The sequence below is a fragment of the Myotis nattereri genome, assembly GCF_964212035.1.
Source record: "Myotis nattereri genome assembly, chromosome: X".
Taxonomy (NCBI): domain Eukaryota; kingdom Metazoa; phylum Chordata; class Mammalia; order Chiroptera; family Vespertilionidae; genus Myotis; species Myotis nattereri.
The window spans coordinates 37,519,098-37,542,881 of NC_138078.1; the positions used below are offsets into that span (position 1 = coordinate 37,519,098).

The 23,784-nt window shown below is 34.7% G+C and overlaps 1 pseudogene across 1 annotated transcript; it reads right to left on the reverse strand.

Annotated features, from left to right (window-relative positions):
• Positions 1 to 13,772: 13,772 nt before the first annotated feature.
• Positions 13,773 to 15,917, reverse strand: LOC308512046 (pyruvate dehydrogenase [acetyl-transferring]-phosphatase 1, mitochondrial-like; annotated as a pseudogene). The gene is made up of 2 exons: positions 14,799 to 15,917; positions 13,773 to 14,246 (listed from the first exon to the last, which is right to left on the reverse strand). The product of its transcript is annotated as a pyruvate dehydrogenase [acetyl-transferring]-phosphatase 1, mitochondrial-like (transcript).
• Positions 15,918 to 23,784: the final 7,867 nt, after the last annotated feature.

Here is a 23,784-nt window from a genome sequence, read left to right on the forward strand (position 1 = left end):
TTAAAGGCATCCAAATTAGAAAGGAGGGAGTAAAACTGTCATTATTTGCAGATAACATGATATTGTACATAGAAAACCCTAAAGAACCAACAACAACAACAACAAAACTACTAGATGTAATAAATGAATTTGGCAATGTAGTAGGATACAAAATTAACACCCAGATATCGATGACATTTTTATACACCAATAATGTATTATCAGAAAAAGAAACTTAACAAACAAGCCCATTTACCATTGCAACAAAGAAAATAATGTCCTTGGGAATAAGCTTAACCAATAGGTAAAAGACCTGTACTTGGAAAGCTACAGTATGTTGAATAAAGAGAGAGGAAAATATAATAAAGTGGAAGAATAGACCATGTTCATGGATTGGTAGAGTTATCATCATTAAAATGTCCATACTACCCAAAGCAATCTATAGTTTCAATGCAATCCCTATTAAAATACCAACAGCATATTTCACAGATCTAGAACAAATATTCTAAAAATTCATATGGAACCAAAAAAGATCCTGAATAGCCACAGCAATCTTGAGAAAGAAGAACAAAGTAGGTGGGGACATGATACCAGATATCAAGTTATACTACAAAGTCATTGTAAACAAAAGAGCCTGGAACTGACACAAGAACATGTGTATAGATCAATGGAAGAGAACAGAGAACCCATAAATGGATCTAAGCCATTATGCTCAATTAATATTTGAGAAAGGAGGCAAGATAAATCAGTGGAGTAAAAACCGTCTCTTTAATAAATGGTGTTGTAAAAATTGGACAGCTACATGCAAAAAAAAAAATGAAACTAGACCACGAATTTACAACATACTCTAGAACAGCGGTTCTCAACCTGTGGGTAGCGACCCCTTTGGGGGTCGAAAGACCCTTTCACAGGGGTCGACTAAGACCATCGGAAAACAGATATATAATTACATATTGTTTTTGTGATTAATCACTATTCTTTAATTATGTTCAATTTGTAACAATGAAAATACATCCTGAATATCAGATATTTACATTGTGATTCATAACAGTAGCAAAATTACAGTTATGAAGTAGCAACGAAAATAATTTATGGTTGGGGGTCACCACAACATGAGGAACTGTATTAAAGGGTCGCGGCTTTAGGAAGGTTGAGAACCACTGCTCTAGAATAAACTCAAAATGGATATGAAAAGGGATCTCCCTGCATGGATTTGCCAACGATGCATCAGATAAGGGGCTAATTTCCCAAGTATACATATAAGGAACTCATACAACTTAACAAAGGAAGACAAACAATCCAATTACAAAATGGGCAAAGGACCAAAATAGACATTTCTCCAATGTGGACATACCGAAGGACAAAAAATATATGAAAAGGTGCTCAAAGTCACTAATCATCTGAATGATGCAAATTAAATTGACAATGAGGTATCACCTCACACCTGTCAGAATGGCTGTCATGAAAAAATCAACAAATGACAAGTGCTGGCAAGGATGTGGAGAAACAGGAACCCTAATACACTGCTAGTGGGAAAGCAGACTGGAGCAGCCACTGTGTAAAACATGGAGTTTCCTCAAAAAATTAAAAAAAACTGCCATTTGACCCAGTGATCCCACTTCTAGGACTATATTCTAAGAATCCCGAAACACCAATCAGAAAGAATATATGCACATCTATGTTGATAGCAGCATAATTTACAATAGCTAAGATCTGGAAAAAGCCCAAGTGTCCATCAGTAGATGAGTGCATAAAAAAGCTGTGGTGCATTTACACCATGGAATGCTATGTAACTAAAAACGAAGGACCTCTTACCATTTGAGACAGGATGGAAGGGCCCAGAGTGTATTATGTTAAGAAAAATTAGCCAGTCAGGGAAAAATAAGTATCACAATTTCTCACTCATATGTGGATATTAATGAAGAAAGTAAACTAATGAACAAAACAGATCTAGAGACATAAAAGTATGGAAAAGACTGACAAATCTCAGAGGGAAGGCAGTTGTGGGGATAGGTGGGGAGAGATTAACCAGGGAACTTAAATGCATAGCCTATAGACACAGACAATAGTGTGGTGAAGACCTAGTATGGGGGCAGGTGCTGGTTGGAAGGCATCAATTGTCAACAAAAAGGGGATATGTGTAATACTTTCAACAATAAAGATAAATTTAAAACAAAATTTCAGCAAGATAAGATAATAAGAGGCTTTCAGATATCATTCTGAATTCACTTAATGTTTGTTAATTAGGTTCAATAGTATTTCACAGGGTTTCCAGTTTCTATAAGATAAATATAGGATACAAATATGGCAAAGGTCATGGGAGAAAACAAATATCAGACCAGAGACTATTCACAAATAACTCTGTTGAGTTAATTATGTAAAAGATGTATTACATGTTGCTCATGATTACTCTACTTCATTGTCTTTCTTCTTCATCCAGTATCAATTTACATATTTTTAGATCTACTGCATAAATTCAAATAGTATTTAGGGAAAGGATGCTGTATTACTAATCTTACTACCGAGTTGTCAGGCTTCATCATTACCTATGTCATAGAGTCTAAATTTGTGTAGTGGTTCTATATCTCACTGGTTAAGAACATAAACCTTCAATTTTGTTCTGTTGTTCTGTGTGTCTGTTTTTCCGCCAATACCATGCTGTTTTGATTATTGTTGCTCTGTAGTATAATTTGAAGTCAGATACTGTCATCACTTCAACTTTGTCTTTTTTTCTCAGGATTGCATTGGCTCTTCAGGGTATTTTGTGGTTCCATAAAAATCTGATGATTCTCTGTTCTATTTCTTTAAGAAATGGCATTGAGATATTGATGGGGATTGCATTAAATCTGTATATTTTGGGGGCAATATGGGCATTTTAACTATGTTGAATCTTCCAATCCATGAACACAGAATATCTTTTAAGTTATTTTGTGTCTTTTCTCATCTCTTTTAATAACGCTTTGTAATTTTCAATATATAGGTCCTCATGCCCTCTGTAAAATTTATTTCTAGGTATTTTATTCACATTGATATATACAACCCTATGCTAATTGCAGCATTATTCATGATGGCCAAGAAATGGGGACAACCAAAGTGTCTGTTGGTAGATGATAGGATAAAGAAGATGTGGTACATATATACAATGAGATCCTACTCAGCCATAAGATAAGGTGAAAATTACTGCCATTTGCAACAATATGAATGGACCTTCAGAATATTATGCTAGGTGAAATGTCATTCAGAAAAAGGTAAGAACCATATGATTTCATTCATATATGGAATATAAAATGGAAACTCATAGACACAGACAGCAGTATGTTGGTTACCAGAGGAAAGGTGGGGTAGAGAGGTAGTAAAAGGTAAAGGGAGCCAACTATATGGTGATGGAAGATGATTTCATTTTGGGTGAAATATATATAGATCATGTATCATGGAAATATATACTTGAAACCTATATATTTTTATTAACCAATGTCAGCCCAACAAATTTAATTAATTAAAATTACAAACTTTAAAATTGTGAACATCTGTTTTCCAATTACTATTTTTGTGACATTTACAGGAGTGCCCTGGGGCTCAACTCTTTGTTGTCTTTTTTTCTATTTTTTATTCCCCTTACTTGATGATCTCATCTAGTCTCATGATTTAAAATATTATCTCTGTGCTATTTACCAAAAAATATTTATTCAGTGCAAAACTTCCCCTGGATTATATATATGATTTTCCTTAAAATCTCCAATTTATTTTTCTTACTCATCTCAAACTTAGCATGTTAAAAAATGATCTATGACCCTCCCCCCTGCCCCAAAATTTCTACCTGAGATCTTTGTTTTGGTTAATGGCAATTTGGTCCTATCAGTTAGTTGCTCATGCATCAAACCAATAAATCTTTATTGTTGAAAGTATTACATATTGTCCCCTTCTTTCCCCTACTGACCCCCTTCTGACCAGCCCCCACTCCCCACCCCCTCCCCCAGGTCTTCACTATAATATTGTCTGTGTCCATGAGTTATGCCTATGAGTTCTTTGGTTAATCTCTTCCCACCCACCCCTGCCAATCTTTATATGAATCATTGATTCATCTCTTGTTCTTCTACCACACGTTCAGTTCATCTTCAATATATATGTAGTCTGATCACTGCTCAGTACCTCCTTCCTCCTTGGTACATGTCATTATTCTCTTACCTAAATTATTATTTTTTAAATTCTTTATTGTTGAAAGTATTACATATGTCCCCTTTTCCCCTTGTTGCCCTCTCACAGCCTGCCCCTGATCCCCAGGCCTGGCCTTCACGCCCCGCCCCCTCCATTGTCTATGTCCATTGGTTATGCTTATATTCATACAAGTTCTTTGGTTGATCTCTTACCCCCAACCCTCCCTCCACCCACCCTCCCATGCCTTTCTTCTGAGGTTTGACAGTCTGTTCAATGCTTCTATGTCTCTGGATCTATTTTTGTCTGAAAATTGGTGTTCTTGTTTTGTCACTGCACATCTAAATGAGCACCAGAGTGATCTTTGAAAAATAAAAGTAAACACTATCACTTCACTGTTCAAAACCATGTAATGGTTCCCCGTTTTACCAAAAGTAAAAGCCCAAGTCTTTATGATGTCCTACAAGGTCCTCCACTGTGGATGGACCGCTCACCTACTATTATCCTGCTACAATGATCTCCTTAGTCTTCCTTGAACATATTAGTCTTGCTTCCCCTTCGGGTTATTTGCACTGACTGTGTCTTCTACTGTAATACATTTTAAAAAATATATCTACATGAATCACTACCTCATCTTTACCAAGCTTTTATTTAAATGTTACTTTTTAAGCTAGATGTTCTATGATGATGTTATTAAAAATTTCAATCCCCCCTCTCTATTTTTTTCTTTCTGATTTTTTCTTTCTGATATATAGTTGCCATATAACACTGTGTAAGTTTAAGGTGTACAATATGTTGATTTGATACCTTTATATATTGCAATGTGATTACCATAATAGTGTTAGCTAACATCTCTATCATGTCACATAAATATTATTTATTAATAGTGAAAACAATTAAGATCTTGTATCTTAGTATCTTCGAAGTTTATAATATAGTATTTTTTGTGTATAATCACTATGCTGTGCATTAGATCTTCAGAACGTATTTATATAATAGCTGCAAATTTGTAACTTTAACAATAATTCCCCAATTACCTCATCCTTCAGAATGTGGTAACCATGATTCTACTCTCTTATTTTATCTGTTTGGTTTTTTAAATTCCACCTATAGTTGATATAATAAAATACTTGTCTTTTCCTGCCTGACTTAATGCCTATATCCAGCTAAGTTGTATCAAATTGCAAAATTTTCATCTTACTCTTTGGTAATTAGTATATACTTAGTCCAAGGATTTTGGTTTGGTATGTGTATAATATACCTTAATAATTTTATCATCTAAAAAGTAAATCAAATTAAGTGAAGAAATAACTGAATCTCTTCATGATATAAAAAGAGTCGAAGGTAAAAAACAATCTGAAGAGTGTTCAACCTTGGAAGGTAAATACAAACAACTGTATATGTTAGGACTGGTAGCAAAATCACAGATAAAGTACAATTTGAGATGTGCTTTGACAATTTAAGTAGGATATCAAAAGACAGAAATGACAAAGAAGGGAATTATAGGTAGAGGGAACAGTATTGAACAAAGATATGAATACAAAATCAAATAAGACTGTGCTTGGGGAATTAGGAGTAGTTTCTTTAGCTTGAAACATAAGACATATGTGTGAAAGCTAAGAAATAGGCATAGAAAGGAACACTGAACACAGATTATTGAACACTCTGAATATCAAAGTGATTAGTTTGGACTTAATTGTAAAAGTAGTGTGAATATTTAAGAACAGTGTCTTAATTAGACAAAGACAATGGCTTTGGTAGTGGTATGTAGCATAGCATATTCTTGTTTATCATTGGACATAGGAGAGGTAGTAATAGTGTAGGAGTGATAGGCGAGCAGGGCTTGAACTAATATGGTAGCAGAGATAATGGAATTAGTCATTGCAGAGGTAGAATTTGCAGATATTAACAAGTGATTCCTCTTGAAGAGTGAATGAGAGGGAGATGTGAAAGTGGAGTAATGGTGGTATCATATTCAGAATATTAAAAAAAGGCCTGTTTTGTTTGGATAGTGCCTCACAAAATGTTATGCTAGACTGGTTTCTTAATTAATAAATGATATAGAGTAGTGGTTAATAATATAGACTATGAAATCAGATTGCCTGAGTTCAAATCCTCATTCCCCTACTGTTTAGTTTTCTGATCTTGGGAAAGTTCTGTAAACACACCAAGCTTCAGTTTGTTCAGTTTGAAGATTGAGAGTATTACTAATTATACATACCTCAGAATATTGCTACATGGGTTGCTATAATCCATAAATTTATTTTATTTTATTTTTTAAAAATATTTTTTATTAATTTTTTACAGAGAAGAAGAGAGAGGGATAGAAAGTTAGAAACATCGATGAGAGAAACATCGATCAGCTGCCTCCTGCACGCCCCCCAGTAGGGATGTGCCCGCAACCAAGGTACATGCCCTTGACCGGAATCGAACCTGGGACCCTTCAGTCCGCAGGTCGACGCTCTATCCACTGAGCCAAACCGGTTCAGCTATAATCCATAAATTGCTTACATTATTAACTGCCATTTAAATAATTATTTTAAGAAAAATGAAAAATGTTTTATTCAGAAATAAATTTATGTGCTACACTTGAACCAATAGCATAGGAATATGTGTTCATGTAGTAAAATAATTTGAAGGTAGTAAAAATCAGCTCTTGCCTACATTCAAGAGAATAGCAAACATAAAAGAACATGAAGCATCTTTTTTATGAAAAGTACAGAAAATAAATAAGGAATAATAAATAATACTTTAAGGAAGATTAATTAATGTTGTCACTGAAATTTTTCTATAGCCCAGACTCTTTCCCATGGCACAGAATGTTATAAGCTCTTACTGACCACTTTGCATATTAAGAACTCCCCAACAAATTGTTTTCACCATACCACTGAACTTCAAAAATGTGAAGTGCAAGAGTTAACAAACTTAAACTTTTAAAGAGTCGTGAAATGGACTGTTTCCGCTTTCCATCTGGCTTTTATCAATTGTAAGTTTCAGAAGAACAGATACACTATCAAAACACACAATCTCTCTAGTCAGATAATTCAATTTTATAAATGAATTACTTATGTGCCTATAAGTAAATACATTCCTAAGCATGAGGATATCGACTGCTGTCAATGAGATAATCAGATCCAGGGGAAAAGGATATCCTTGTAAAAACTTTAAACTCAAAAAGGCCCCAAGTTTCTGGACTATGATAAATTCAATCAGAAACATTTTAGTCTTACAGAAAGGGCAAGTCAGAAAAGATTTTCAGTACAGAAACATAAGGTCAACAGAACAGAACCATTTATATTGTTAGAGAAAGCGAGTTAAAAAAATGCTATTCTGTACCACTTCAATGTCTACAAAACATGTACACATGCCAAAAGAAGGTGAGCATTGCCCCAGCATGTGACTATGATCTCTGAAAGATAACCCATAATAAAGGAAAGAACTTTGGAGACTGATAAACCTGATATGAATCCTGGCCCTTCTACTTACCAGCTGTGTGACCTTGAGAAATTTACTTGTGATCTATCTATCTACTAGTATATTTATAAAACCTACCTCACAGAATTAGACAAGGGGTGAAGGAATAACATACATGTAAACCAGCTAGTGTAGTGCCTAGCACATACTCACATAAAAGACACCCAAAGAATAATAACTTTGAAAATTTGTCTGGCATTCACTACAGAACTTAGCACAAGTAATCTAACTTCTTGGCCTTTGTCTGATTTCTTGTTTTGTGGAGTAAATAAAACAGCAAAAATATGGAGTAGGGGAAATGTTGAAAAAGTTATATTGATGCATATGAATGGAATACTAGTATTAGTTTATGATGTTAATACACAAAATCATACCTTAAATATATACATCAATTTTCATCTTTCCCAAAAGCTTTCATATACATTAAATTACATAATTTGCACAACAAACCTGTGTTGTTTAGAGGGCAGGTATTTTTATCCCTATTTGACAAATAAAAAAAATAGTGTGGCTATTTCCAGCTTGTCCAAATTTATGCAACTAAGACAATAATTCAGAACTGCTCTGTTAGACCAAAGTGACACATATTAAACACATAGTTTTTCTTTTGGGTTTGGCATGAAATTACTCTTTTTGTCCTTGTAAGTCAGGAAAGATAATTAAAATCACCAGGTAAAACATTTTAAACAAATATAAACTACTATTGTGTTTTAAAATCTTTTGACTTTTTCATTTTGCATGGATGGAACTGGAGAGTATTATGCCAAGTTAAATAAGCCAGACAGAAAAAGACAAGTACCATATGATTTCACTTATATGTGGAATCTAATGAACAAAATAAACTAACAAACAAAATAAAAACAGTCATAGATACAGAGAACAGGCTAACAGCTGTCAGAGGGGAGGAGAGTTGGGGTGCTGGGTGAAAAAGGTGAAGGGATTAAGCAAAAAAAGAACCTCATAAACACCTCATGGAGCTGGTAGAAGAGGGCAAAGGAGGGGATAAATTGTGATGGAAGGATATTTGACTTGGGGCAGTGAACACAAAATACAATATACAAATATAATTGTACACCTGAAATCTATACAATTTTATTAACCAATGTCACCCTGATGAATTCAAGGAATAAAAATTAATAAAAAAGCAATCCAAGTTCATGCATAAGTAACATGGTACAAAGATATATATAATTGCTATACCACCCCAGTTAATATGTTACCAATCAATAACCATATATTCTAGCCATGTTTCTATATTTGTTGTCTTTCTATACTTGTTTTGAGTAGATCCTTAGTTATTTTCTGGTAATCAATAACACATATTCAATATAATTATTCTAGGCTATGTGTTATAAATATGTGAATAGAAATGTGTTACCTTACCTAATGCAAACATTTATAGTCTTTTAAGAGAAGTTGATTTTAAAATTCCAGGACCAAGATTTTATAAATATCACTATTATTTTGAATGAGTCTGGATTGAAAGTTCCTGGATACCTAGTCTCTTACCTTTGTTTTACCTATATTTGCCTGATTGTGAATAAATAATTTCTTTCATACTCTTTATTGGCAAAATGAGGGGGATGACTTTCTGTCCCCAAGTTAAATGGGTATATGAGACACTGACTAGTGCATTTAATATTTAATAAAAGGTATTTATTCAAGAAATAGTTTCCAGTGTTTTATGAGTTTTTTAAATCTCAATTCATAAAAATTATCTTGAATTTTCAGGTATAAGTGAATTTCCTGATAATTGAATTTTAGAGCAGCAGGGTTATTTAAAAACTCTTATTTAAGATTTTGTGGAAAATGATCATTTTGTAGATATCTGAGATGACCTCTCTTTAATGCCAAGTATAGTTTTATTACTATAGTTGTAAGTAGCTATAAAAGGAAATGTCTTACAACAGGCATATTCTGTGTCATTGGTCCCTTAAAAGTAGATACAAGGCAGATAATAGGCATTGTTTATATTTAAGGAAGCCCTCCTAATAAGGATGATTTGTATGTATTAGTTCAACAGTAAGCAGGCTCAAACAATTAAATAACTGTACTATTGTGGGAAAGGAGAAAAACATACAACTACAGGGGTTTTCTTATCATTCATTAACCTGCCATCTCTCACTCATTATACTTCATATATTTAAAATGAAAATGAAAGTGGAAATAGAAGTCAAGTGTGTGAGGGAATAAGTGAAAGCTATATCTCACTCAAACAAAAGATTTCAAGATGACTAAAGGGAAGACACATGAAAAGCATTTGGATTTGAATAAATTAACTTGCAGTTGGCTCTAAAATCAGAATGATTTGAGTTTGAATCTTGGCTCTGCTATTTACCATCTGTGAAATCTTGTGCAGATTGTCATTTTCAAACTTGGTTCTCTCCTCAGTATAATTGTTATATTTATAGAACAGGACTATAATAAAGATCAAATGAAGCAATTACACAACATGCTTAGCTCAGGGCCCAACATATCTTAAGAACTCAATAAACATTAATGATCATGGCAGAGATTATATGTTATTATAATGTAGTGTTACATGGCAGAGATTATATGTTACTATTATTTAGTGCTCATCAAACATCAATGCATTCCTCTATATTTTCCAGTCCCTTTTTAGTTAAGTGAGAATAAGTTATATTACAAGTTCTGGCCCATAGGCTGTAAGTAAAAGTAATGTGTGTCACTTCTGGATCAAAACCTAGAATAAAGGATATGAATTATTCATTTCTTCTGCTCCTCTTCTTTGCTGACCAAAGAGGACTTGCCTCACAGATAGTATAGTTACAAGATGGTAGAACCTTTGCAACTCTGGTCACTGAAAGAACTAAATAAGAAGCAAAGCCCTCTGCTGGTCTATGTTAGATATATAGCATGAGTGAAAACTAAAGTTACCTTGTTTTAAGCCACTGAGATTTGGAGATTGCTGGGAAGTATTGCATAACCCATCCAGATTTATTTTTTATTATCTTTTTTAAAATTTCAGATATGGTATCTACTCTTTGAAGAGGCTGAAACACATAAGTTGTGTTTATGAGCATTAATTCATTAATGAAAGCCATTGAGTATTTATAAATATTTAGCTATCATTATGAGCTGCAGCATTATCAATAGTCAAGGGTAGGTAATGATATAGTGAAAAGTACAAGATGGAAATGAACAGACCTGGGTTCCAGACTTATTTATCACATTAACTATGTGACTGGAACAAAATCATTAAACTACTTTGTACTTATAAAGTTAATACATCTGCCAAATAGAGATATTATTAGTCTTTCCTCAAAGATTGATTGTTTTGAGGATAACATATAGGTAAATAAATATCCTTTGAAAAATTAAAATCATGTAAAAATAGAAAGGATTGTTATTGCTGTCTGGATTGAAAGTAGTAATTATGTATGAGAGCCTTTAGAGCGAGCTAAAGGGGAATAGCTCTACTAAGAATATATATTAAATTTTATCCTTTCCTGGATCAAGGTGAATGGGCAGGGGAAGCTCTACTTTATTACAATATAAATTAATCATTTGTATCATAAAAGAAGAATCATGGTAAGAATTGGTTTATTAAGTAATACTAAGAAAAGAAAAATAATCCTGTATAAGACTTAATTTACATACTTATTTATAATAGTATAGCAAACTAAAACTATAATGATTTTAGATGTTATTGAATCTAGTGCAAAAGCTTCTATTTTAGAGATGATTAAATTTTGGCTAAATGTTATATTTTTAATAACTAATAGATAATACCTATTCTGTCATAATGCCATTATCATTTAAGCTCATCAGTCTTTTTAAATTTATGATTTATTTTTATATTATCTTTTTTTTACATTTCAGATATGTTATCTACTCTTTGAAGAGGCTGAAACATGTAAGTCATGTTTATGAGCATTAATTCATTGATGAAAGTCATTGACTATAAAGATAAACCTGGCTATGAGAAATCTTGGTTGATAAGCTATATTTATGAGTAATAATTAACTTTTATTTTAAATTAGCAAATATACTCAAGTTCAATGAGAATACATGCCTTTACTTTTTAAAAATATATTTTTACTTGTTTTCAGAGGGCGGGAAAGGGAAGGAGAGAGGTACATCAATGATAAGAGAGAATCATTGATTGGCTGCCTCCTGCATGCCCCCAACCAGAGATTGGGCCTGCAACTCAGGCATATGCCCTGACCCAGAAGTGAACTGTGACCTCCTTGTTCATAGGTCGACATTCAACCATTGAGCCACACTGGCTGAACCACAAGCTTATTTTAATACTGTTGCTTATTCACAAAACCATGCAAAAGTAGAAACAACATCAGGGCTTGAGAAACAAAGTTATTTGAAATAGACCTTAACCCAGTGGCCTTCCAGGGTCACCTTTCCAAACAGACTCAAAAGACTCTGCTGTAATAAAATAGGGTTTAATGATTTATTTTAATTTACTAAAAGCTATGTTTACACCTCTATTTATTGCCTTATCCCCAAAGCAGTAAAGGCTCAGATATATTATCCCAGGTATCCATAGTAGTTCAGAATGATAGTATTCCATGTTATCCTATTCCATTACACCTATGTAGATAGTATGATATATTTTGGATTGCCATATCAAAAAGAAAGAGATAAAAATATTGAGGATTTGCTCTTGTTCTTTGGTCTTATTTTTATCATTACTAAATAGCTGCACGAAAAAGAAGCAGACTTGTCCGGCTGGTGTAGCTCAGTGGATTGAGTGCTGTCCTGTGAACCAGAAGGTCACCGGTTTGATTCCTAGTCAGGGCACATGCCCAGGTTGCAGGCTTAATCCCTAGTAGTGGGCGTTCAGGAGGCAGCCAAGCTATGTTTCCTCTAACATCGATGTTTCTCTCTCTCTCCCTCTCTCCCTCTCCCTTCCTCTCTCTCGCTGAAAAAAATCAATAAAAACATTTTTTAAAGAGGAAGACTTATGTAGTTCAAAGAATGCTGAGTCCAGACATCTTCCCTCCTTTGCTACCCCCTTGTAATTTGAACAAATCACTGACATCTGTGGGCTTTTTTTTTAATTGTTTGTTTGTTTGTTCTATATGTGCTCTTTTTCTGTTTGTTTTTTTTTTGTTGTTGTTTTTGTTTTGTTTTGTTTTGTTTTGTTTTACTTTTTGTGTTTTTTGGTGGGGCGGGGGATTAGTCTCTTCTTTTTCTCCTGGATCTTTTATTTCAAACTAAATAAAACTTTTCATTAATACAAACTAAAATATGTTTTCTTTATTTAACATCAATATAAGAGTAGATATAGTTAAAAACCTATATTGTCTTCAAGTATGTGGCAAAAAAGAATATGCTTCAATTACATTAGGTAATTGGGTAGGGAAGTGATTAGTGTGTTTTCCCATTTCAAAAGTATTCCAAATAATCACAAACACTTACAAATTCAGATTGCTTGGTTCTCAGTCATTTATAGCTTAAAATACTGCATTTGGAAACCACCTGAGGGTAAAATAAGTTTATATGAATAATGCATAAATTATATATCTAGGATATCATGCAATATATAAATGTTCTCCTGTACATTGGTATCAGTGATAAAAGGAGCCTGCAGATGTGAACAGTGCTGTTTCTTCTACCAAGAAAATATGCCCAGCAAGATCCTTGCTTTTGACTTATTCAAGATCCTACTTGCTAGGTCATCCTAATTTTCTCAGACTGACACAAGAAGCCAATGTCACAATAAATCTGCAATAAGAAACTGATTTGCCTCAAGTGCAGGAGCTGTGAGGTCTGAGCCAGGCAGAATGACACTCTCATTATCCTACTACCTTACTGCCAAGTCCATTTGAGTTCTTGACTAGCTAGAGCCGTGGTTGGCAAACTGTGGCTCGTGAGCCACATGCAGCTCTTTGGCCCCTTGAGTGTGGCTCTTCCTAAGCCTTAGGAGTACCTTAATTAAGTTAATAACAATGTACCTACCTATATAGTTTAAGTTTAAAAAGTTTGACTCTCAAAAGAAATTTCAATCTTTGTACTGCTGATACTTGGCTCTGTTGACTAATGAGTTTGCCAACCACTGAGCTAGAGGAAAAAATAGGTAAATGCTTAGAATGACCCACTAGAAATGTTTACTACTGTAGTATCTTTTTAAAATCTATTTGTCCTTTAAATCTATATTTTTTGAAAATTGCCAGGGGAAGATCTCACTATTCATGGTTTTGATATGCCCCCACCACATGAGAATTGAAGTGAACTACAATTGTAATGTCAGCTCTGTACATCCGAGCAAGCTCTTCAGGAAGACTCAGCATTTTGGAGAGACGCTCATGATCAACAGTCCCAAACTCATTGTTGCCCACAGCATGGCGAAAAAGATGGGTTGCTGCATTCTGATCCTTAAATACTGAGAACATCTTGGCTCTCCTTTCTGTTAACAGGACATGCATCTGTCCCAGAGTCACCATGCCATTTAGGTACTCGCCCACAATCCTAACCACATCCTGCCTATGCATTATCTCCCACAACCCATCATTATCCAGTACCAGAAACTCATATTGTGGTCTTAATCAATGGTAGGATTACCTCTGGCTCAGCAGTGAGATAAGGAGCTGTATAATAATTAGGAGGGATAAACTTGGTATATTTGTTGTCATTCAACTTGTCTGGGCCAGATTCTACCACTATCTTTTTTAAAAAATTTTGTTTTATTGCTTAAAGTATTACAAAGAGTATTACATATGTCTTCTCCCCCCCCCCCTTGACCTTCCCCTGGCCTCCCCTACCCCTCAGTGTCTTGTGTCCATTGGTTATGCTTATATGCATGCATACAAGTCCTTCAGTGAACTTTTACCCCCCCTCCCCAACCCTCCCCGGCTTTCCTGCTGTAGTTTGACAGTCTGTTCAATGCTGCTCTGCCTCTGTATCTATTTTTGTTCATCAGCTTACAATGGTCTTTATTATCCATAATGAGTGAGATCGTGTGGTATTTTTCTTTCATTGACTGGCTTATTTCACTTAGCATAATGCTCTCCAGTTCCATCCATGCTGTTGCAAGAAACCAGAAACACCAATCAGAAAGGATATATGCATCCCTATGTTCATAGCAGCACAATTTACCATAGCTAAGGTCTGGAAACAGCCTAAGTGCCCATCAGCAGATGAATGGATTAGAAAACTGTGGTACATCTACACAATGGAATACTATGCTGCTGTAAAAAAAGAAGGAATTCTACCACTATCTATTGAAGGTCAATGCTCCATTTGAACTTTACATCTCCAAAAGAACTAAAAGGCATCAGCAAGCCAAGCAGCGATCCTATTTTACCACACTCTTGGCATCATTCTTTGGATGTTCGAATTTTAGCCTTTCCAGCTCACTTTCATTCTGAGCATTGTGGTCGTTAGGGAGAGTGACTGCTCACCCAGAGCCGTCCTCTTCCTGCACACCCAGCATGGCTCTGCTATCTCCAGTTTTGGCCACATGAAGGTTGACACCATCCACATGGGCCACACAAACAGTGGCCTCAGAAAATGCCATTCAAAGCACCAGGTAGTTGAGGAAAGCATTAATTAGACCCTCCTTAACATCAATATCATCTGAATCCCCAGTTTTGAGATCTATAAGTTATTGCCAATAAGTCCTCAACCTGTTGAAGTACAATTTGGATGCCTCCTTACTGAACTAATCATTGGGATACCTGTGCCATTGGAGAATGGGTAGCAGTGCCCGGCCAGACTCCACTGCATTTTCAATCTCTAGCAAAGTCTCATGGGGTAACAAAGAGACAGCAATATAATAAAAGAGTCTTTTCACTGACTGCTTGGGAACAAGCACAGTCTGTATGGCCATCAAAAAACCTCAAAGGCATCCTCTGGTCTGCAAGAAGGTTGTTGTACTTCTCTGATCCTCAGTGGGTGCATTTGCAGGTAGCTGATTGCTGTCAAATCCAAGGACAGAACTGACATTTTAGCCATCAAATTCTGGCACTTTGAAACTGTACTCATTAGCTTTCAGGATGCTGTTGACTTGTGGAAGTGTGAGGTAAAATTTCTGTGGTGTGGAAGCATATCTCCTTCCTTGGGTGTATTGCCACCAGTTCTCCTTTGGCCTGCAAAAGGTAGCATACACTGGATGAGGTGTATCCTTCAGGTGACTCAGGTATGTAAAGAGATGAGCAGCAGAGATACCTGTGGGGCAGTAACATGCAGTGCCATAGATTCTGCTCAGTTCACAGTTACAAATCAGAGGAAAAAACAGCTGAGTTGCTACTGGCATGGCATCAGAGAACAGCAGCAGACTGGAACTTCTAACTGGGATTCCAATTTGTCTGGGCCAGAGGGCACACACACATTCTCCTAGCCCGCAGGAAAGGCAGAGCCACAGACTAAGGCAGTGGAGGCCCAGATACCAGCAGAAGCGCACCCTGAGACCAACCCCTCCATCCAGCTCCAGCGCAGGCTGTGTCTTCCGCCCACGACCTGCCTGGGCCCACCCTGCCAGGGCTTCAGTTCAGATGGGCTTCCCATGGAGCCACCCCAGACGCCTAGCACAGCAGGTGGGAACTTCTCCTTCCTGAAGGAGCAGGCGGCCCCAAGCACCACCGCTGCTCCCTCCACTCTTTTTCTGTTCTATAACTCAATGCTGTTTAGAATACATGTAAATTTAACTTAGCAGAAAAATATCACTTGCCCCACTTCTGTTGACATTTAAATTTTGCCCATATATTTCTCTAATAGTGCAAAACTGATTTCAGAATGCTGTTTGAAAGTAGGAGCAAAGAAAAGAGAAAGCTCTTATACTTGGTAGATCTATGAAGGACTTGAATGAAGAGAAAAGGATATGCAGAATATAGACTTGCTTTTATTCCCCATTATTAGCCAGATTTTTCATGACTTAGAGATAAGACTCTTTACAAGGAATTGTCCAAAATATTTAGGCTGGAATGTGTTCTTCTAAGATCTGATCTTAGCCTCTTTTGGGTCATGTTGCTCATGACATTCCCATTTAAGTTTTTCCTCTGAACAAGTTGGGTCTTCAATGCATAGTCTTCACTCATTACCTTTGTCCTTATTATTCCCACAACTTAAGGTGCCTTCATATCTGAATATCACTAATTGAAAAGAAATCAATTTCTATTTTTATATAAGCTGAATTACGGGTCTGTAGTCCTCAGAAATTGTCTAAAGTTAGCCTTTTTCTCTGAATTATTGTTTTCTGTATATGCTCTCACTCCAGTGAAATGAGAAGATTGGGTTGTCTGCTTTTCTGATTTTCTCTTTGACTTCAGCTGTTTTATCTGTAAAGGCAGAAGGTATGAACTACTTGGTTTTTGTTCATTACGTTAACATTATTGCATATAATGTGAATGGTAGAAAAAATGTCACATAATAACTGGTCATATGGAGAAGAATAGAATGAAAACTTGGCAGTTCAGTTTGACATAAAATCCTACTGACTGAAAAAACCTGTAATGTACTGTTTATATTCAGACACAAGTATTCAGTTTTAGGCCATGTTTTAAAAGGGGCATTGAAAAATGAGTATATGCTAGGGGATGATCAGGATCATAAATTGCCTGGAATTAAAATCTATGAGAAAAGTTTAAAACAATCTGGGATATACAGACTGGAGAAGAATGGATTTTTCGGGACAAAATAATTGTCTCCAAACATTTAAAGAACTGTCATGTGAAAGAGGGAAGAGGGTTGTTCTGGGTCTAAACATTTGTATTAATTGGGTGAAAGTTACCAGGGAACAAATTTAGTTTGGTTCAAGAGGGACTTCTGAATAAAAATGTCATCCAATCAAATTGATTGTTTTAGGGAATGAGCTATTCATTGAGGTAATGTTCAAGTATATATATTATCATCTGTTAGAGATATCATGGAAAAAATAGGAAGGTTGATTCTACTTTTAGATTCCCTTCCAAATCTAAGCTTTTATGAGTCTGAGTTTTATTTTTTGTTAACCTGGAGAGGTGCAGGCTTTCTAATATCACATGGTAGAAGAAAAACATTCCTAGTCTTCTTAAATTCTCTTTCCATTGTATCATGCTTGGTTCAAATACTGAATTGCTCAGTTAGCTCTAGTAGCATTGTGTGCACTATTAGTTGCATGTTCCAAAGTAACTTTCAAAATCTTTTTGAAATCTTCCATGGCAACTGGTAATGTGAAAGAACATGGTGTGGTTTTACTGCCACTCCTGACCCCATATTGCCCACCAAGAATGGATTTACACAAGAACACTTTTTAACTTATTGAGGGTCTGTAGTCAATAACAACTATAATTTATTTAAACAGTATTGTAGTGTCCATACTCTGTATACCAAATGTTTATAATATAAGAAATTGATATTTACATTTATTAATTAAACTTGATGAGGGTGGTGTAGAGCTTTCAATTTTCTGGAAAGAATATGGTGGAAAATGATATAATTAATATTGAAAAAGAACATTTTCCCGTCACTCATGCCACATGCTGAGATTAAAGAACACAATGCAAATATAGGTTTGAACCATGGTGAAATGGTTTAAAATAACTCCAGACGTTATAAATGTTTATTTTACTGTATTTTCATTGCCCTATAAAGCAAAGAGGAGACATTTTCAACCAAATGAAATGAATTCAGGTCATTTCAGAATTGAGAACTGCAATAGATTAACATTTTTGTGCCACATGGAAAGGAATAAATTTATAATACTGGGTTAATATTTGAACCTACTCATTTATGTAGTAAAGATGGTTAGTCATCAAACAATAGAAATTGCAGGTAATTTAATCTTCACAATTTTTCCTCAGTTCTTATGTTCAACATTATTAAGTAGAGCAAAGGAACACCCTAGATTTCTAATCATTAATATATGCTATGCTTATTTTATGCAAACAATAAATCTCCTATGATCCTCCAGGTTCATTTTTTTTTTCACATGGAAAACCTTATTGGTGATGACAGCTGACAGGCATTCCTTATAACCACCATAGTTTTGGAAAGTAGTTTGCGTATTTTGGCACTTCATTTTAGAGAGGAACTAAAGTTGCTGCCAACATTCCACTAAACTACACCTTTAAATGTGTGTGTGTGTGTGTGTGTGTGTGTGTGTGTGTGTGTGTGTGTTTTATGTCTCCACTATTTCACTTTGGAAAATCCTAGAATAAGTACAGTTACACATTCCCCAAAGAACAGCCTCCCATAATCAGCCCTTACAAATTTCAGGAAGTTCTATTTTCATGGGGGAAGTCCTTTAATCAAGATTAATTTTTTCCAGTTTTCTGTAATTGGAGCTCTTCCTGAGTTTTTCTCAACCCTCCTTTAGGATGAAATTATCGAATTTCCATGGCAATTATATAAAAAGTTCAAGTGTGTGGATCATTTTGTATAATACTCACCACGGTACAAGTGAAATTAAGTAAGGGAGAAAAAAAGTGCAGGTTTTAGTTTGAAGGGCATAGTTTCACAAAATGCAAATCTGTGGCTGAAATCCTCTGTTGTGAAAGGTTTGCTTTCTCACCAGTTTCATTTCTCTGGACCTGTTTTATCCATAGCTCCATCCAGACACAAGTTCCATAATTACAAAAGCAAATAACAGCATAAAATTATTTTTTTCTATTACACAGAAAATAATTTAGAGCATATGGAAAAAACTTATCTGGAAGAATTTATTTTTTAATGGTTTTCTAAGTTGCATCTCCTACATGTTGTTTTCAACTATTGTTTGAACAAATATGAAGTGATATAGGAAGATAATTATATAATTACTTGTATGCCTCTTACAGGGTGTTTCTTGAGACTGAAAAAGAACCTACAGCCATTTAGGTACCTCTTATTGGCATTCATTTCTTTCTTCTTAACTATGTACTTCTAAGGCAAATGAATACCCCTGTTACTCAGCCAATTGTATCTCTCACATTACTGTGTGGGCATATGATAAACACTTTAAGAATGCACAGGAATGTTCAAGAAAGGAACATACGTAAGTTGAAAAAGACACTGAATCAGAGGTTCTCTATTATGCTTTTGTCAGAATTACACATGGACCTTAAAAAATATTCCTGACCTTACCTCAACTTAAATTCAATCATTGAATAGGGTGTTTATGAGGAAGCTTGCCTTTGGCTAAATGGCTCAAATAATTATTACTTCTCTCTTATTTTACCTGATCTATGTGTTCTTTTATCCCAAATAATTTCAGGTGCATGCAGACATATAGTAACATATAGTGTTCAATATATTTAATATGCAAACAAACTCAGGTGATACACGGCCTCTTGTCTATGCCCCTGTTTACTGTACTACCTTAATCTCTCACCACTTTCCTCCTCAAATTATAATGATCCAGCCACACTGGGTTTCTTTAATTTCTTTAATCATGTCAAGGCCATCCCTGCCTTTTGGAACCCACACATCATTAAAAAATTCCAATTGAGTTAAACTCATTAAATAAAGCCATAAAAACATTTCAATGAAATATGCAAGTATATTTATAACCTTATGATAGAGAAAGCATTTAAACATGTTAAGATAACAAACCTATTAAGCAAAAGCTTGATAAATTTCAGTATGTTAAAAAAATTGTGCATAACAGAAAACACCACCAAAATTTAAAATGCAAAGACAGATTAGAAGAAATTATGTAGAAAGATAGTATAACAAATGTCTCTTTTGCAGATTGTTCCACCTTTGGCTATTATGAGCTCTTTCAGTTCACTCTTACTTTTTGACATACCTTTACTGTTGTAGTTTTTTTTTTTTGGGGGTGGGGGGACTTTTTCTTACTTATTAGAGCTACAAGATGTTCTAGGATCATCTTTTACATTCTGTACCTCAGTAAACACAAACATACACAAATGCATATATATGTATATTTAATTTACATCTATTCATTTGCATCTATATTAAGATAAATATGAATTCATATTTATTTATCTGATATCTCCAACTCTAATATCACATGGTCCATTCCAGCTTTTACTTCTTGTTTATCTATAATCTTCCATTCCTAAAGTGAGAAACTTCTCTCTTACTGTTTTGCATCCATTTACATATTTGTTCAATTCCAATGACATGTATCAGAATTTTAGAATTATTAACTTGCACCTTTATCAACTGCTTATGTGCAGTTCCTTTTGTTTTTACTTGTTTTTATTTTTAGTGTTAATTGTATGTTTACCACATTATTTTTTATTTTTTGAAAATTTAAATTCTTTATTTTGTTTAAAGTATTACACGAGTCTCCTTTTTCCCCCATTGACCTCTTTCCAGCTGCTCCCACCCCCAGCACATGCACTCAGAGTAAGGGGGTGAGTGCATGTGCTGGGGGTGGGAGCAGCTGGAAAGAGGTCAATGGGGGAAAAAGGAGACTCGTGTAATACTTTAAACAAAATAAAGAATTTAAATTTTTAAAAAATAAAAAATTGGTTATGCTTATGATAGATGTATCATAGGCATGTATGCATGCCTATGAGCATTGGTTATGCTCATAGGCATGCATACAAGTCCTTTGGTTGATCTCTGGCCCCTTTACCCCCCATCTTGCCTCATAAGTTGGACAATCTGTTCGATGCTTCTATGTCTCTGGTTCTATTTTTGTTCATCAGTTTATGTTGTTCATTATATTCCACAAATGAATGAGATCATGTGATATTTATCTTCCTCCGACTGGCTTATTTTGCTTAACATAAAGCTTTCCAGTTCCATCCATATTGTTGCAAATGGTAAGAATTCCTTCTTTTTTACAGCAGTGTAGTATTCCATTGTGTAGATGTACCATGATTTTCTAATCCACTCATCTTCTGATGGGCACAAAATCTTAGCTATTGTAAATTGTGCTGCTATGAACATAGGGGTGCATATATCCTTTCTGATTGGTGTTTCTGTTTTCTTGGGATATATTCCTAGAAGTGGGGTTACTGGGTCAAATGGAAGTTCCATTTTTAATTTTTTTGAAGAAACTCCATACTGTTTTTCCACAATGGCTGCACCAGTTGTTTTTAATCTTACAAATTCAACATTCCCACAGTTAATCAAATCATCACCACTTTTACCCCAGCAATTTTAGAAAGGTTATGCCTTACATTTGCAATACACATAGATAGTTGTCACAGTCTGCGTTCCATCTTGGGTGCCCATGACTTCTGTGTTGATTTTTTTTTAAATCATTAATTTATGTTCATTTTTTGTTATAAATTTCCATGTGCTTAATACATGTGTAGTGCAAAGTATCTAGCATTAAGTACCATACAAAATAATTTCACAGCCCTGTGAAATATTCCCTGTGTTTCTCCTAGTCAAACACCCTTTCTTCCCCAAATCTGACAATCCCTAATATTTTTTCATTATCACATTTCTATCTGTTCATGTATCATTATTCATGAGTTGCTTCCATATATTGGGTATTATAAATAATGTTGCAATGAATATAGGGGTGTGTATATTTTTTTAAATTAGTGTTTTCATTTTCTATGGATAGATTCCCAGAAATAGAATTATTGAGTCATAGCATTACAACTTTTATTTTTTAGGAGCCTCTATGCATACTCTTTTCTTAATGGCTGTTATAGTTTACAATCCCACCAACAGTGCATGAATGTTCTCTTTTTTCCACATAATCTCCAACAATTATTTTTGTCTTTTTAAAAAGCCAATCTGATGGGTGTCAAGTGATATCTCATTGTGGTTTTGAATTGCATTTCACTGAAGATTAGTGATGCTGAGCATCTTTTCATGTATCTGTTGGTCATTTGTATGTCTTCCTTGGGGGCGGGGGATGTATATTCAGGATATCTAGCCATTTTTTACATCTTATTGTTTGTTGTTGATGTTGTTGTTGTTGTCTTGATGTTGAGTTATATTTTGGATATTAACCCCTTATCAGATGTATCATTTGGAAACATCTTCTCCTGTTAAGTAGGTTGCCTTCTCACTTTGATGATTATTTCTTTTACTGAGCAAAAGTTATTTAGTTTGATGCAATTCTGCTTGTTTATTTTTCCCTTTGTTTCCATTGCCTGGAGAAGCATATCCAAAAAATATATATTGTTAAGATGAATATCAATGAGTTTAGTATCTAGGTTTTCTGATAGGAGTTTTATGGTTTAAAGTCTTACATATAAGTATTTTATCTATTTTGAGTTTATTTTTGAAAATGGTATAAGATAGTGGCCCAATTTATATATATTTATTTGTGTGTAGCTGTCCAGTTTTCCCAATACCACTTTTTGAAGAGACTGTCTCTTCCCCATTGCATATTCTTACCTCCTTTGTTGGAGATGAATTGACCATATAATTGTATTTTTTGGGTTCTCTACTCTGCTCCATTAATCTATGTTTCTGTTTTTGTGCCAGTACCATACTACCATACTGTTTTGATTACTATAGTTTTTTAGTATAGTTTGAAATCAGGGAAAATGATACCTCCAATTTTTTTTTCCCTCAAGATTACTATGACTATTCTGGGTTTCTGTAGTTCTATGCACATTTTAAGATTTTTTTGTTCTAATTCTCTAAAAAATGCCATTGGTATTTTGATAAGGATTTCATTGAATCTGTAAATTGCTTTGAATAGTATGGACATTATTAATGATATTGATTCTTCCAATACATGAGGAGTGTGGTATATTCTTCCATTTATTTGTGTTACATTTAATTTTTCATCAACGTCATAGTTTTCAAACCTGTTATCATATTCATTAAATTTATTTCCAGGTATTTTATTCTTTGCTTATGAAATTATACATGGAATTGTTTTCTTGATTTCCCTTCCTGATAGTTTGTTATTGAGTTGTAGAAAAAACAATTACTTTTTAAAATATATTTTTATTGATTTCGGAGAGGAAGGGAGAGAGAGAGAGAGATAGAAACAGCAATGATGAGAGAGAATCATTGATCAGCTGCCTCCTGCATGCCCCCCACTGGAGATCGAACCAGCAACCCAAGCATGTGCCCTTGACTGGAATCAAACCTGGGACACTTCAGTCTGCAAGTCGATGCTCTATCCACTCAGCCAAACCAGCTGGGGCAAAAAACAATTTCTTTACACTAGTTCTAATAGCTTTTGTAAAGTGTTTAGGATTTCATATATACTATCATGTCATTAGAAAATAGGATATTAGTTCCTCTTTTTTTATACATTCATTTTGTTTGTTTTTTTATCTGCTTGCTATGGCTAGGATTTTCAATGCCACATTGAATAAAAGTGGTGAGAGTGGACAACCTTGTCTT